Source organism: Perca flavescens, chromosome 3, assembly GCF_004354835.1.
Source record: "Perca flavescens isolate YP-PL-M2 chromosome 3, PFLA_1.0, whole genome shotgun sequence".
In the NCBI taxonomy this organism is placed as follows: Eukaryota; Metazoa; Chordata; class Actinopteri; order Perciformes; family Percidae; genus Perca; species Perca flavescens.
Genome location: NC_041333.1, coordinates 29,996,383 through 30,011,138, shown reverse-complemented (window position 1 = coordinate 30,011,138; position 14,756 = coordinate 29,996,383). Strand labels below are relative to the sequence as shown.

The window sequence follows — 14,756 nt, the reverse complement described above, 5'->3', positions numbered from 1 at the left end:
CCCCATTTGTTTCGTTTAAGTATCTCCATCCCTCGTTCATCCCATAACTCCTCTCATTCCCACACACACTCCTCCCTTCCTACCCTCTCTCATCCTCATGTTGCTGCTTTACCTTCTTCTCCTAACTTCCCCTTTTCGTCTACCCTACACTCTCTCACTAGTTACACACTTCCTTGCCTCACTGCCTCTCTCTCTCCCACACTACCTTCATTCATCCCAGAAATTCTGCTCTCTCCCTTCTGCCTCCTGTCTTTCATCAAAGTCTCAGACACCCTCCGGTGCAGACAGGGTCTTAGTTCCTCTGTTACTGAGGGTATTTTCACACCTAGTTGGTTTAGTGTAGGTACAGACCTGGAGCAGTGTCACCCTCAGTTCAGTTTGGGAAACAAGGTTCCATTGAAACATTATGTGACTTGCAGATAGAGTACCTCTCATATGGCTGGGTCAACATAAACAGGGTCACTTAAATGCTAACGTCACTTAATTTTTTTTAAATTCAGCATTTGGTCACAATAGGAAAAGTAAGTAAAAGTACAGCACAGCAAATTGCTGCTATATGCAGATACAGTTATAACTTTTCATTGACTTCAGGCTTGGGTATGAGGAAATGATGTACGGTCTGTGGTTTCAATCAAACATCATCCTCTAAATCGGTGGAAGTCTAACAGGAACTGCAGTTGCCTTCATGTGCAGACCGTCGCAGACCGAAAACCTCGATGAAAGGACAATTTGGGACAATCCAAACCAAACAGATTAAACTGTGTTCCAATCCATTTAGAGATTGCACAGCTAGTATTAACTGATACTGTAATGTAAGATGTATATAGTGTTATATGTGTTGTACATACAGTAGTTTGCATGTGAGGTTGTTTTTTTCTTTCATACTGAAGATATTTAAGAATTTATCATATTTTACACCATTATACCATTTAACATCATCCCTATCCAGTGAAAACCATGTATCTCCAAATTTGGGAATTGTTCAGTTAAACTGAAAGGTATAACTGTACTTTGCAAACTAGATAAAAACCAATTGTATTTTCTAAATAATGTCTTTAAAGCACTTTGAAACTGTCTAATGAATGAATTGTGACAATATTTTTAAGTTTTTGTTATTGTTGTTATGGTTAGTTTCCTCAGAACTTGCTGAAACTATTTCAACTGCACATTCTGTAATTCATGTACATTTTTATTAGTTCTACCCAACATGTCTTTAACTGTATTTGCTCCATTTTATGTCAATTCTGGTTGTTGCTGCAGTGATCCAATATCCAATAGTTGTATCTTCAACCACAGATGGTGAGTGAGTCAAAGAGTTACAGCAAACATCATGATCCACAACACCAACAACACCGATCTGTCCTACAAAAAGCTCCTGTAGACAATTTCTGCCAAATTTCTGGAATCACCGATAAATGACTGCTTGTCGTCTGATTCAAAGTAAGCTGACTGTAGATTTACAAACAGTCTGACCTGCTCTGTGTCCAACATCATTGGGCCTCTCTGCCCCAGACACACAGACACAGACACCCACCCTGCTCCCCACCCAAATGACCTAAGCACTAAATCACTGTGACACCCACCGGCTACTGCTGCTACTGCTCACATAAAGGGGCATACGCACAGAACATACACTTGCATATGTATTCGCACACAAACACAGCTCTTCATGCAAATGCTTGGAATAGAGATCAATAAAGATGCCTTCAGGTTTTTATGGACTTTACATATGGACTAAACCCTTGTCTGGGATGTGATTGTGTGTGTGTGTGTGTGTGTGTGTGTGTGTGTGTGTGTGTGTGTGTGATGACCTTTCCAGATGTGGTGTGGTTTCCTCTAGAATAGGTTTTAATAAGAGACAGCAGTGCAGGAGAGTAACAGCGGTGCACACAATACCTCTGATGTCGACATTATACACTCCTTCTTTTCTGATATTCCCATTACACTGGTCATACATATTCACACCCACACTTGAGTGAAATAACACATGTGAGTCATTTCACATGCAACGCACACGATTATACACACAGAGCCTGTGTGTCTTAGGAGCAGAGTTGAGTCCGACTGATGGACTGGCGTCCACAGATAACTACAGTACATACTGATCTGCTCACACACACACACACACACACACACACACACACACACACACACACACACACACACACACACACACACACACACACACACACACACACACACACACACAGAGTAATCAGTGCAGTGAGCGTGGTCTCTCACAGCAGAATGATCTCTCTTGGCTTGCTGTTTGATCTCAGCATCGCTGATGGGACCGGAGAAGCAGGTCTAGACCGTAACGCTCACCATATGTCTCATGGAAACCACCGGGAACAAAACAAAGTCATCAACAGGCTGCCAGCAGCGAGCAGACCAAACTCTTTCACTCCCAAATGACCTTGAATTCATTCTAGCTGCGGCTGTATAGACACAAAGATACTTCGACGTTTTCAGCTCAGGACTCAAATGAGAAATTTATTTGTGCAATGAAGTCCAGGATCCTAGAGGCACATTGGGACCTTTGAGAAGTATGCCTGCTTTTACTTGTGTATCAAGCTTCCTGGTGGCATTCTTAAAAACTCTGTTTGGTAAATCTCATGAATATATGTTATAGAATCGATCAACACTTCACTGTTTCCTGTATGTAAGTCCCTTATACCTAAAACACATCAATATTCTTTTTCTGCATTTTAATCAGGCTCAGACCCAAGAGGATACTGGGTTCTATAGTATGCTCAACCCACACACACTTGTATGTCAGAAATTCACTCTTCAGTTTTTTGTGTCAGCTGCAGCTCAGTAACAGTTTAAGGAGATGTGGCTAATGTTGGTCTGACTGGTTAGTCAAACGGTTATTGCACATTGTTATATTTCTTCTTATTTCCTGGTTGTATGTTTCTCTTTCACTCCTGATATTTTATATACCATATTAGTTTGCAAGTTTAAGGTTTGCGAGGCACAGAACAGGGTTTGTTTAGGAGTGTCCGTGCATTAGGCAGGGCACGTTTATTTGTACACCACCTTTCAACAACAAGGCAATTCACATTTTGGAACGGAACTTTATAGTGAGTTTCAGCTCATTGCGTGTCTGGCTTACAACTTTCATATTTTGTGTTCACAATAGAGCTGTCAATCTTCCTCTATCATACAATACAAATTTCATAATGTTGACCAGTTGCCAGATCTTGTATGAAATACATCCTATTCACACAATCCACACACCATATACAATTTTCAACCCGTTTGTCACCTCAACCTGGCAACCTATAACCCAGTTGCGCAGTTGATCTCTGAGCAAGCTTCGCGGAAAGTTCAGACCCAAAAGCGAGCCGATAAAAAAAGGCAGGTGAAGGCAGTGTTCCCGCAAAGAAATCAAAATATAGCTGTAAATTTCAACAGTGTTGGGCGCAACAATTTACATGCATCTTACCTAGTCATATCAACAACCTCTACACTTTTTGTAAGGTGTGTCGCATTGATTTTAATGTAGAGCACGGCGGGAAAAATGACATTACCCAGCACGTTAAAACACAGCGGCACCATCGCGCAGAAGAGGCCCATAAGGGCACACAGGCAATTTCATTCCCCTCCCTCCCCAACAATTTCCCCTGGATGCGGAACGTCTGCGGAACGTCTCCAGAACGTCGACGGAGTCATTAGGTTTCCATTAAAGTCAATCTGTGTATTTCCACAGACTGCGGAACGTCTGCGTCCCTACTCCGTCCCAGTTCCGTCAGTCCGCAGCCCTCCGCAGCAGATACGCAGAGCTTGTATTTTTGACGGACGACGGAGAGCTCCGCAGCAATTCAGCACACGGCAGATAGTGCGGGACAGGAAGTCGAGCACAGAAACAAAATAAATATCCGGTTAATTTTCAAAATAAAATAAACCGTGCTCACGGCGGATCATATTTCCCTGTACTACACCTCGAAAACACAACACAGAGTCGTTTCCCCTCTAGTCCTCTGCATGGAAACTAACTGTTGTTGGTTTTGTGGTTCTATTCTACGTGAATTCGCGAGAACTTGTGGGTCCTCGTGACTACAGTGGTCAGTCACGGCCGCAGCTGTTCAGCAACAAATCCGGACCCGGTGGGTATTGACGGACGGCGGAGCACCCAGCAGACACGCAGCGGAGCCGGTCCCCAGCTGTTACACATCCAGTGGAAATCCCCGGTAAGGAATCGAATGTTCTGAGCTATCCCGTTATGCAATTGGTTCCGAGGCAGTCACGTGTTTCGTGGACACCATGTTGGATACCAACATTCATCTGATTCCCATTGACATAGTGCAGGGAATAGAGGAAAAATGTTAAAAATTATTTAAAAAATGACATAAATCACTGAAAAATGCCCAACTGTTGCGCGTTTGGCTGATGAATGAAAGACAGGGAAGCGGCAAAAGATTTCACAAGTTCCCCCGTGAACCAAAAAGGCGAAAAGTATGGGAGCTGTTCATTATTGTGTGAGTTAAATGTCAATTTCTCTCTTCAATATGATAACAAATTACATAGGACAAATATAGTAATACCATTGTTAATGTGTACCATGCTGTCAAAAAAGTTCTAACACTGCTTTAGAAATGAATGAAGTTTGAAGTTAGCCATTCCTTATGCTAGCATTAGCATTTAGGTACATTCCATGTACCTAAATGCTTGTGATCTTGCCATAGTCATATGGCTTTTGGTCTCGACCGAGTCCAGGTGTCATTATTGTGTTTATAATAATATTGGAGGGAAAGTGAAACACAGCTTGGACGGGGATGTTTAGACAGCTAGATAACGCTACGCCGACGTTTGCTAATGTTAGTGCAACAGCGTTAGCCTAGTTTCCTATATCTGCGTCCATGTTGTCAACATAAGACCTGTGGCATTAGTGCTCCTTTTGTACCATAATTTTATTGAATGAAATATTATGCTTTGCTCCTATGAGATGGGTGGGGTTTTGTTACATTACACACAAAGGTAACTGGCTATAGTTAGCTTGCACGTATGCTAGCGGACATTAGAAAGGTAAACACTGCTCAGAGACATTTTAGGCGACGTGGTCACTCACTACAATGGGCAATTTTTAGAAGCCCATTTACGATATAGAAGGTAAATATACACTGGAATATATCCGTAAGGGCCTTTTACATATTGACAAATGTTGATAATAACATGTATATGCCTGTTTATTAGGGGTGTAACGATATATCGTGGTACGATTTATCGCGATGCAAAAATGTTACGATATGTATCGTAGAAGTATGGCGATATTATTATAATAAAAATACTATATAGGTGCTGACACACATACCAGACGGCCGACCATCGGCAGAAAAGCCAGTCGAGATGATCAGTCGCGTCCCCGAGGTCCAAAAAACCATAGATATAGAACAATATGCAAAAAACTGCCTCGGGACACATCAAAAAGACGAGAGGAGACGAGACGTAATACGCCTCCATAACAGCAGGCGGCGCTAATCTGTATTGTTGCTCAAGAAATGACAACCGGCAGCTGATTGGACGAATGCGTCACATGGGTTTGTTTTCTCCGGAAATTGAAAGCCAGACTGTCATGGCGGCTTGTTCAGAATACGATCTCATATTGTACTAAAATAGTTCACTGAAACGTGTTTCTGAAAACATTTTAAGCGAGAAATAGGCCATGCAGTTGCTGAATCTGTCTTCATTTCAGATCAACAAAGGTCGGTTTAAAAGATTTTCATCAGATTTTGAGAGACTCTAGTCACCTCATTCTGCTCGCCATTTCCGGGTGAGTCTCGACGGCCCTGCCGCCGACCGAACATGTCAGGTCGGCGAAAATGAACGCCGACAGCCCCCCAGACTGACGACGGCACGGGACACAACGAACAGATTCGCGTCACTGACCTCGCCAGACTGTCCAACGGCTGAAAATTGGCCCTGTGTGTCCCGGCCTATGACGTCCGTTTAATCCTATTGGTTGAGCTACCGTACCCGCGTCATGTTTACATACACTGCATTCATGCTCCAATGAATAGGATATGACGTCTGACTTTACATACAGAAGGTTAAACTAAATCTTGATTTATATTGAAGTATTGTACATTCTTTAAGTTGTATGTATAACAAGACAGTTGTGTCTTACAGATTGTCAGGTTACTGTGAATTCAGCTAATAGAAGGTAAGATATGAAGTCAAAGCTAACTGACAGCTGTAGGGCAGCTAATATCAACTTTAGCCGTCTCCATTAACCTCCCAGCTAAGCTCCTATAACTCACGAAACAGTTAGGAAACAAGAACGAGCTAACTAATGATAACATATGCATTTCGGCTCAGTGGATGTCGATTTTAAAGTCATGTTAAAACCCCTGTACTAATGTTACTCGGTACATAACGTTAGCTCCGTGGTCTTAAGACCTCACAATGCCTTGTGTTTCTCACTGCCGATAATTTATTGAAAAAAAAGCTATTCGTTTTCACATATGGGTAGGCCAAGGCGAGAAGAGGGAGATTAGCTAAAGTTAGCCAACATATGTATAAAAAAAAAAAAATCACTTTTGAATAGTAATTTCAGCATTCGAATAGTATTAATTTTTTTTACCATTCGACTTTCGGAATTCGTTCCAGCCCTAGTTCACAACTTGTTTCTGCTGCCCCCAAGTGGCCACAAAAAGCAGTTTCCAGATTGTTATCCAGTGTTAAGGATATGTCACAACATGTTTTGCTTTCTGTTCGCTTTCTTAAAGCACCAGCACTGACACTGCACCAATGTCAAAATCATAAGAATTCGGATTGTTCAGACTCAGGTTTTTTGTCACAACTAGGGATGGGCACGATTACTCGACGATCGATAATTGATTATTAAGAATTTCGGCGATCACGTTAATTTTATATTGATTACACTAATGCTGGTTGCGTTGCGTAGTGTGAGTCTTGAAGCAATTAAATTAATTTCACAGTGTGGCAGCAATTAAACATTTTACCACTCTGGGGCAATATTTGACTCCATACTCAGTTACCTGGCTGCGAGTTTCCATTTTGATTTCAAAAGTAATCATGAAGAGGACACAGCCAAGTGTGGCGCGGGACCATTTAGATTGGAACCAGCATATCACATTTCGTCCCGACGTACCATCACCAGACTGGTAGAAACTCACTACAAAGAACGGAATGAGGTTCCCCGGGCTGGCCAAGTTAGCACGGAAGTACCTGTGCATCCCGGCAATGAGGGTGTTTTCAGCGGCTGGACTGATGGTCACCAGGTAGCGGTCGCGTCTGACCCCAGATCATGTTAACATGATTATCTTTCTCAACAAAAATCAGTAGACTGGTGCAGAAGTTGTATGTGAGTTAGCCTACTGGTTATTTTGTTATTAAGCTTTGTCCGTGCCTTGGATAGTTTTGAATTACACTTTGACAAAACGTGTCAGATCCAAGTATCATTATGTTTTTGGTTAAGTTATTATTTAACATGATTCTTCTTATTTATTATTTTGGAACAAACGAGGGTCTCTGTTTAAGAACGCCGGCTCGCAGCTGCAGGTTCTGCTGCTTCAGAGCACCGCACCGCAGCGCCTTTATCTATAATCTTTATCTATAACCTCCAGCTTAACTGCCACAAGTTGTTCTTCTTGTAATTAAGATCTCACCGAGGAAAAACACGCTGTATTTTTGTATTTTCATCGCATTTTTAATTTATAAAAAGTTAAATAAATAATTAATTTTAATATAAAAATATGAATGATTAATCGATAGTCGATCGTTAATTCTCCCGACGATCGACTAAGAAAATGTAATCGAATGCCCATCCCTAGTCACGACATTACTATATTTATCAGATGAGGGAACACAGTGGTCAGGTCGGAATTGAAAATGTCAAAAGATGTGTTCTGATTTGAGCTGTTAACACATACATCAAAAAGCAGTTCTGTGGCCCACGTCTCAGCTGGCTCTCACCTAAATGATGTACCTGGATCCAGTAGAAATATCACCCAATCTAATAACGTTTTGAAGCTTAAATCCAAAACCATCAGTGACAGCTCTCAAAAGCACACATTAGTTCAATCCCATGACAACATATAACAAAAGCAGCTATTTCAACAGATTAATTAATGAGAGGACAGCGTGTTACCGTAACACACCACGCCAGCAGGAAGCTCCAGGCACAACTGATCTCGGCACCACCCCTGGGAGCTAGCTGCCACCTGTGATGATCAAACACACACCGTGTGGTTAAGCCAGCCATCTGACCACGGGAAGACCATGGTTTTCATATGGAGTGAAAGACTGTGTGTAGTTCAATCAGTACTCTTTGACTACTCACCAGGATTTTAGACAAATTTAGTACTTGTCTTATACTGGGTTGCTTGCATCATTAGAGGCTACTTTTAATTGCTCCTTAAAAATGTGTTGTTCTATAGTCTGCATGAGAAACAAGTTTCTCATCAAGGCTCACAGTCTTTGGATCAATCTGCAGGAAGAGCTTTAGCTGCAAATCTGTAACAACTGTTGAATCATTTCTCAGAAATGATTTTATAGACTTGCTTTTGCATTGAACTATTACTTTGTGGGAGAGAAGTGAAAGAAACATGTTTCCTCACCAACAAAGCCTTACAAGATCCACAGATAAAAGTTTCAAATCAAGGTAGCACAGTAGTTTAATTTATTAAATGCATTTACATCAGGGACCATGTACGAAAAAACACATAAATCTAAAAAAACGACAAAAGATGCTTTGTGCCAGATTTAGCTACTAGCTCATTTCCATCTGTAGTCCTTGGGCAGGTGAAAGGGACACAATAAAAACCAGAGCAAAACCTATGATCTCCACTACAAACAACCGATTGATGCCCACGCAGGCTTATGTGTACACATACTTCATAGGAATAAATATAAATATTACATATTTACATTACATATATTACACAAAAGTTATAAAAACAGGTGGTCAAAATGTATAATTAATGCTGACAAGACTCGTTGCTTAAAATCATTTTTTTTACTTTTAAACTTATTCCATTCTTTAATGGCTTTTTAAAAACGAAAAGAAAAAAAAAGAGCGAAGGTGAAGCCTCATTTAGGGATACTACAATCTTCCCTTGAGGCAGACATTGAAGCTCTGCTCATTGCTTGGAGTGAAGCTGAACAAAGCTAATGACCAAAGAAGATGAATTTGTTGTGGAATCATAACTCATATGAATAAGATTTCCACTATAACTGAACTGACTATTAGCCTTAAGTGACCATGTGATAGGACATATTGTAAAGGTGAGAATGATTATAGTATTTTAGCCCTGTAAGAAAGCTTGCTCAATCTCAGGTTCAGACCAGCTTACTGGTTATAGAGCAAGAAGCACAGTTTGACTTAAGCTCCTGTTCTTTATGCAAGTCCCTGCACTGCCTGGGAAGCTCAGTCCAGGGCATAAATCTCCTCTCTGTTGTGTTCTGTGCAGTGTTAGCTGGAAAGTGAGTCACAGTGAGAATCAAAGGATAATAGCTTCACCTCAGAAGCAAGTGTCTGAAACCATATATGCAGACAGATTGCGGACTTCAAGTGAAAATGAAATATCTTATTTATCAAATTCATCATTTTGTTGCACTGACAGACACATACGTGATGTATTTAAGTACAAAAAGTAAATGGGAAAATTTCTTGGTATATTTTTGACCAAGTACTACAGTACTTGACTTCACAAATGCTAATGAAAAGTTGGTGCCATCATTAAATACTATACAGTAGTGGTGGAAGGAATAAAATCATTGCACCTCATGCAAGAACCACTCTTACGAACACATTTGCATTGGGTGCAGCACAAATTAAGCTTAGCGTTAGTTCATGCAGGACACGGAAGTCCTACGACCGCTGATTGAATTATCATTCCTATCAGACACACATCAATCACAGCCATTCTCACATCAAGGCGGTCCTTTTAAATGCGACTCCCTCCTCACTGATCCCTGCTACACTGACACTGCTTCACTCACTGCTGCTGCTGGCAACGTTTTGCCTCCACCACCCCAGCCTCCACCTTCCTAGTTCAGAGTGCGAACATCACTCAAAGTTTAAAATGGTTTTCAATGTCTTTCTTTTGGCCCAATCCTTTGGCCCATTTTCTCCATATCGCCCAGCCCTAGTTCACCATAAAACAATTTCAACAACAGTTAAAACTCAGCAACTCTAATTAACTAAGTGGTAATTCTACATTACCACTCCCAACTGTTTAGGGCCTGAGCAGGAACTCCTCTATTATAACACGTCAGAATACACAGTGTGAAGTTCTTTTTATTTACTAGTTTTTTTGTGATTGAAACCTGCACTCAGACAGAGCAGCACCTGATATAGCAATTTGATTATGCTAATGATTACATTTATGAACATGCATCTACTCAGATACAATTTATGACATGTTTGTGCAGTTAAGAGAGCATGGTGAGTCTGACTTGGAAAACTCATACGAGCACGTCTGGAAAAAAAGATTTAAGATAAGAATACTGAAACGTTCTTGCATCCGGCTCTTTGTCGAGGCAAACTACTAACACATAACATCAGAGCCAAAGTCAAATATGATTGAAGTGTGTTTGTTTCTTCTATCAGACCCATAAACTGCTACAACAGCAAATGTGTCGCCTGCATGAAGATGAGATAAATCAAACGCGCCTTTCGGTATTCAAAATGTATTCAACTGTTCTTTGGGCTTGATCCGCCAGGCACATTAAATCCAAGCTGATTCATTCTGCTACGTCTTAATTAATGAGGCCACTTTGGAGATTTATTCTCGCGGCCAATTACAGCATCTATGACTCTATGGAAAAATCAATCAGTGCTACTAATATGACATCATAAGTGACTAAGCAACTCTTCTGAATGGCATTATGGCATCAGTAAAAAGAAATGGCTTTGAGAGAGCCACAGAGTGTATGGCCAGGAGCCAGAGGAATGACAGCACTCAGTCATTTCTTTAAAGCCAGCAGAAACTGATAATGTAATCAAAGTTGTCAAATTGTACTAAAATATTGTTTGAAATAAGTGAAGAATGCACTAAAACCTAATGATGTTATAAAATACTAGTAAATGTTTAACTAATTTAACTGTTATCCAAGTAATCTAAATTAAGGACTGTGTGTGTGTGTGTGTGTGTGTGTGTCCGTTGTCTTTCAAATATCTCGAGAACCGTTCATCCGATCTACTTCGCACTCGACATTGTATATTTTGTGAGTAATATCGGAATCTCCAACATAACCAGCACCAGTAAGGAGTAGTACAATATTTTCCTCTGAAGTAGAAGTACACACTAAGCCAGTAGTATACAATTGGGTTGCTTTGGGGTTCTTCTGTAAGTTATTTTGGGGTACAATGGTTCTGGAGAAAGCTATGAGCAGCAATACCACAGGCCTAGCAATCGGCACGTTCCAAACAGGCACGTTTTAAACAGGCACTCAACTGGAGTGTCAGCTGAGTGTAGAGTGTTACCTCCATCGAGCTGTGCCCTCCTGCAGCTTCTTCTCTGCTGCAGCTGTTGATTTATCTCCTCTATTTTGTTCCATTCTCACAACTAAATGTGACTTTTGTTTTTACTCTGTAACAGATACAACTTGAAATGCAGCAAAGTACGATACTCGTGATAAAAATTAATTAAGAAAAAGTAAAATTACCGATTTTTAAAAATACTCAAAAAACGAGTTTGTTACATTAACGAGAGTGAATGTTATGCGTTGGCCGGTTACACACTGGACGTGTCGCGCGAGCGTGTCAGCTGTGTGGCGTGTCCGTTTATATTTTGGCTCCCATGTTAACAGGTTAGAGCTTACACACTGCCTGTGTGACAGGCGCGTCTCAGGCGCGGCTCGAGAAATAGAACCGACGCCTATTTATCACACGACAGCGTTTCCGGGCAAAATAGAATAGGAAAAGAGGTTTATATGTCGTTTAGACACAAATACGTATTAATAAATGACATGCTGATGTTTGAAAGCCTCTAGGTTTTGATATAAATGCAGATATAAATGTTATTTAAAAAAATAAAAATCAATTTTCTAATATTGCACTTGTCAATACAGAACGAAATATTCCGTAGCCTATTTTGCCGTCAATATTGCCGACGTTGTCTTTGCTGTAATCAAATCAGTATATATTTATGTTTAACATGGTATTTCATATTATCAATGGGAAACATACATGTGTCCAGACAAGGCTAGCAGCAGCAGCGCCACGTCAGACACGTTTCTCGTGTGTAAAGACAGAAAAATCCACGCAACTGACACGCAGCTGACACGTATACAGATGCCACGCTCACGCCACACAGCCAGTGTGTAACCGGCCTTACTTCCACCCCTGCCTCTCACAAGCCTGACATTTGTGGGTGTGTTTAGCTGAGCACGTAATTTACATATTGACAGTGACTGGACAGTTATCTCCTCTCATTGGTGCTTTACTAGCGCACAACTAAGTGTTTCAACACATCGGGCCACAAGTCCCGGATTTTCGTAAAATCCAATCATATTATATAGGGAAGCTGTTGACCGCCATCATCACCTTTTCCCACATTTGTTTAAAGCACTTTTACAAAGTTGAGTTGGAGCTAGCTGAGCTGCTAACAGCTGTGCTTCTCTTTCCCAAGGGAATAAAAAAAGTATGATTAGTTGTGTCTTGTCTTGGTTGTCACTCATCCTTAAATCTAAAATCGCATGGTGAGGACCCAGGAGGCTATATGGGGGTTCCATTCGCAAAGATTGGCCGCATGTCCCACCTCCATCATTTGAGTCGGAATTTGTAAAAACGGTTTTAGACTTATTAGACAACATTTAATAAGCACCAGCCAAATTCCAGCAGTAATAGAGCTCATCTTGATGAACTCAACAAATTGTGACATAATGATTTGATTGGCTGTGGACTGCTAATAAATGTTATATCTGATGCAGATATGGATTTATCCTGGAGAAGGTGCCCAGAAATAGAAAAAGAGAAAAACATTTTGGAGTCGAAACTTCAGCCTCACAATTTCTATCACATCTCATCATTTCAGCCACTGTATATCCAATCTACTCTTAACTTTGAACAGCATTCAGTTAATCAGTCAATTTAAAGTGAGTTTATATTATTCCATTAGTTCATTATGGATACATTTCAGGAGCAAATGTTTACTTTTGGCACATAATTTGAGGTTGAAATAAGGCTAACTGTGCGAAAGGGAGATTACCAATAGCCTGCTGTGAATTATGAGGGGACAGTAAATGTGTTGAGTATTGACTTTCCTGACAGTCCTCCAGGCTGTTTTCTGTGTGACTAAACTGAGATTTCCGAGATGATTTTAAGTATTTTAGAGGTTTGCATACAGGAAATTAATAAATAGATTAAGGTTAAAGTAAGAAAAGCTAATGTTATAATAACAACATAGTTGACTGTAGCACTATTTAATTCCACATAGCCCACATATCGTTTGATTGATTGTTTGTTTGACCCCTGCACCACCCTAACCTGCCTCCTTACGCAGAATTTGGCGCCCTTATACCTTGTCACTTTGCTCCTCGTCAAGTTTGCCATCCTGGTTGCGGATGTGACGATTTTAGACGAGAGGGAGGAGTGAGGGAGGAGCCCTTACACTCTACGTTACATTACACACTTTCACTGGCAATCACATCGTAGCCACGCCGTAAAACACCCCCTGCTTTATTGCCGATTTTAAAATCAAAGAGACCATAATTCAAAAAATTAACATCACTCTGTGTTGCAGAAGACTTAAAACTAGCGATTGAGACCATAAACTCATTATGAAAATGTTCACTGAGGTAATAAATCAAGTGAGAAGTGGGTCACTGTCTCATAGACTTCTACAGAAACCGACCTCCTTTTGCAACCACACGTGTTGCCCCCTGCTGGAATTCAGATAGGATGCAGGTTTAAGGCACTTCCGCATTTGCGGCACTTCGCCGAACAGGATGCGTTGTCCATTAATTAACAGTCTATGGTTATGTCCCATAGGGGATGAAGCAGAGTAAGTAACGTTAAGTGGTAACGTCAGTGACATGATTGAGCTGTTGCAGAGTTTTGACTGGTACGAACGTAACGTTATTGTCAGCTCGCTCACTGTAAATGCAAACATCGGCTTCTGACTCGTTAACGTTAGCTGTTAACTGTAACGTTACCGTTAACATTAAACAGGCTAACATTAGCTAAATGGTAACATCAACAAGCTATCAAACACTTAAATACGTTAACAAACAAAGTCGCTAGCAAGCTTACCAACTTGGGTTGAATTCCCCGTTGCAGCTGCAGCTGTCCTGAGGTCAGGGGCTGGCTCTGCTCTGTGTTTTTTACTGGTGATTGCTTCCTTGATGTAACACTAAAAAATTAGTTATCCCACCACGGGACGCCGTTGTACAACACTCTGACAGTCAATACTCGCGGTGACGGCGTCTCACTTAATGTGTGTAGCACGTGTGCGCTTATGTTATGGAGGTTTAATAAGAACTGCACACACTGTTACACATAACGTGCGGTCAGTTAACACTGGGTGTAGCGGAGCTTTTACGATTAATTAACCCTGACATTTTAAAGAGCGGTTAATAGTGAAATCGGTTAATCGCTGCATCTCTAGTCTGCATGTGCATTCAATGGGCTTTTGAAAGACCAAGAGGTTGAGTTATTTTTTACAGACAGTTCTTACCCTGAATGTCAAAAGAAAATCAACGAAAGTAGACTTCTGAGGCTATCGCATTAAAACAGCAACAAACATGTATATAGTATATGTATGTAGTGTATGCATATATGTATCCAT

At 40.8% G+C, this 14,756-nt stretch overlaps 1 long non-coding RNA gene across 1 annotated transcript in view; it reads right to left on the bottom strand.

Annotated features, from left to right (window-relative positions):
• The window catches only part of LOC114553091 (uncharacterized), a 28,828-nt gene extending 14,362 nt beyond the window's left edge, over positions 1-14,466 (bottom strand). Inside the window, exon 1 of the long non-coding RNA XR_003692240.1 lies at positions 14,222-14,466. This is a non-coding gene — a long non-coding RNA (uncharacterized LOC114553091). The remainder of the gene's footprint in view (positions 1-14,221) is intronic.
• Between the last annotated feature and the right edge of the window lie 290 nt (positions 14,467-14,756).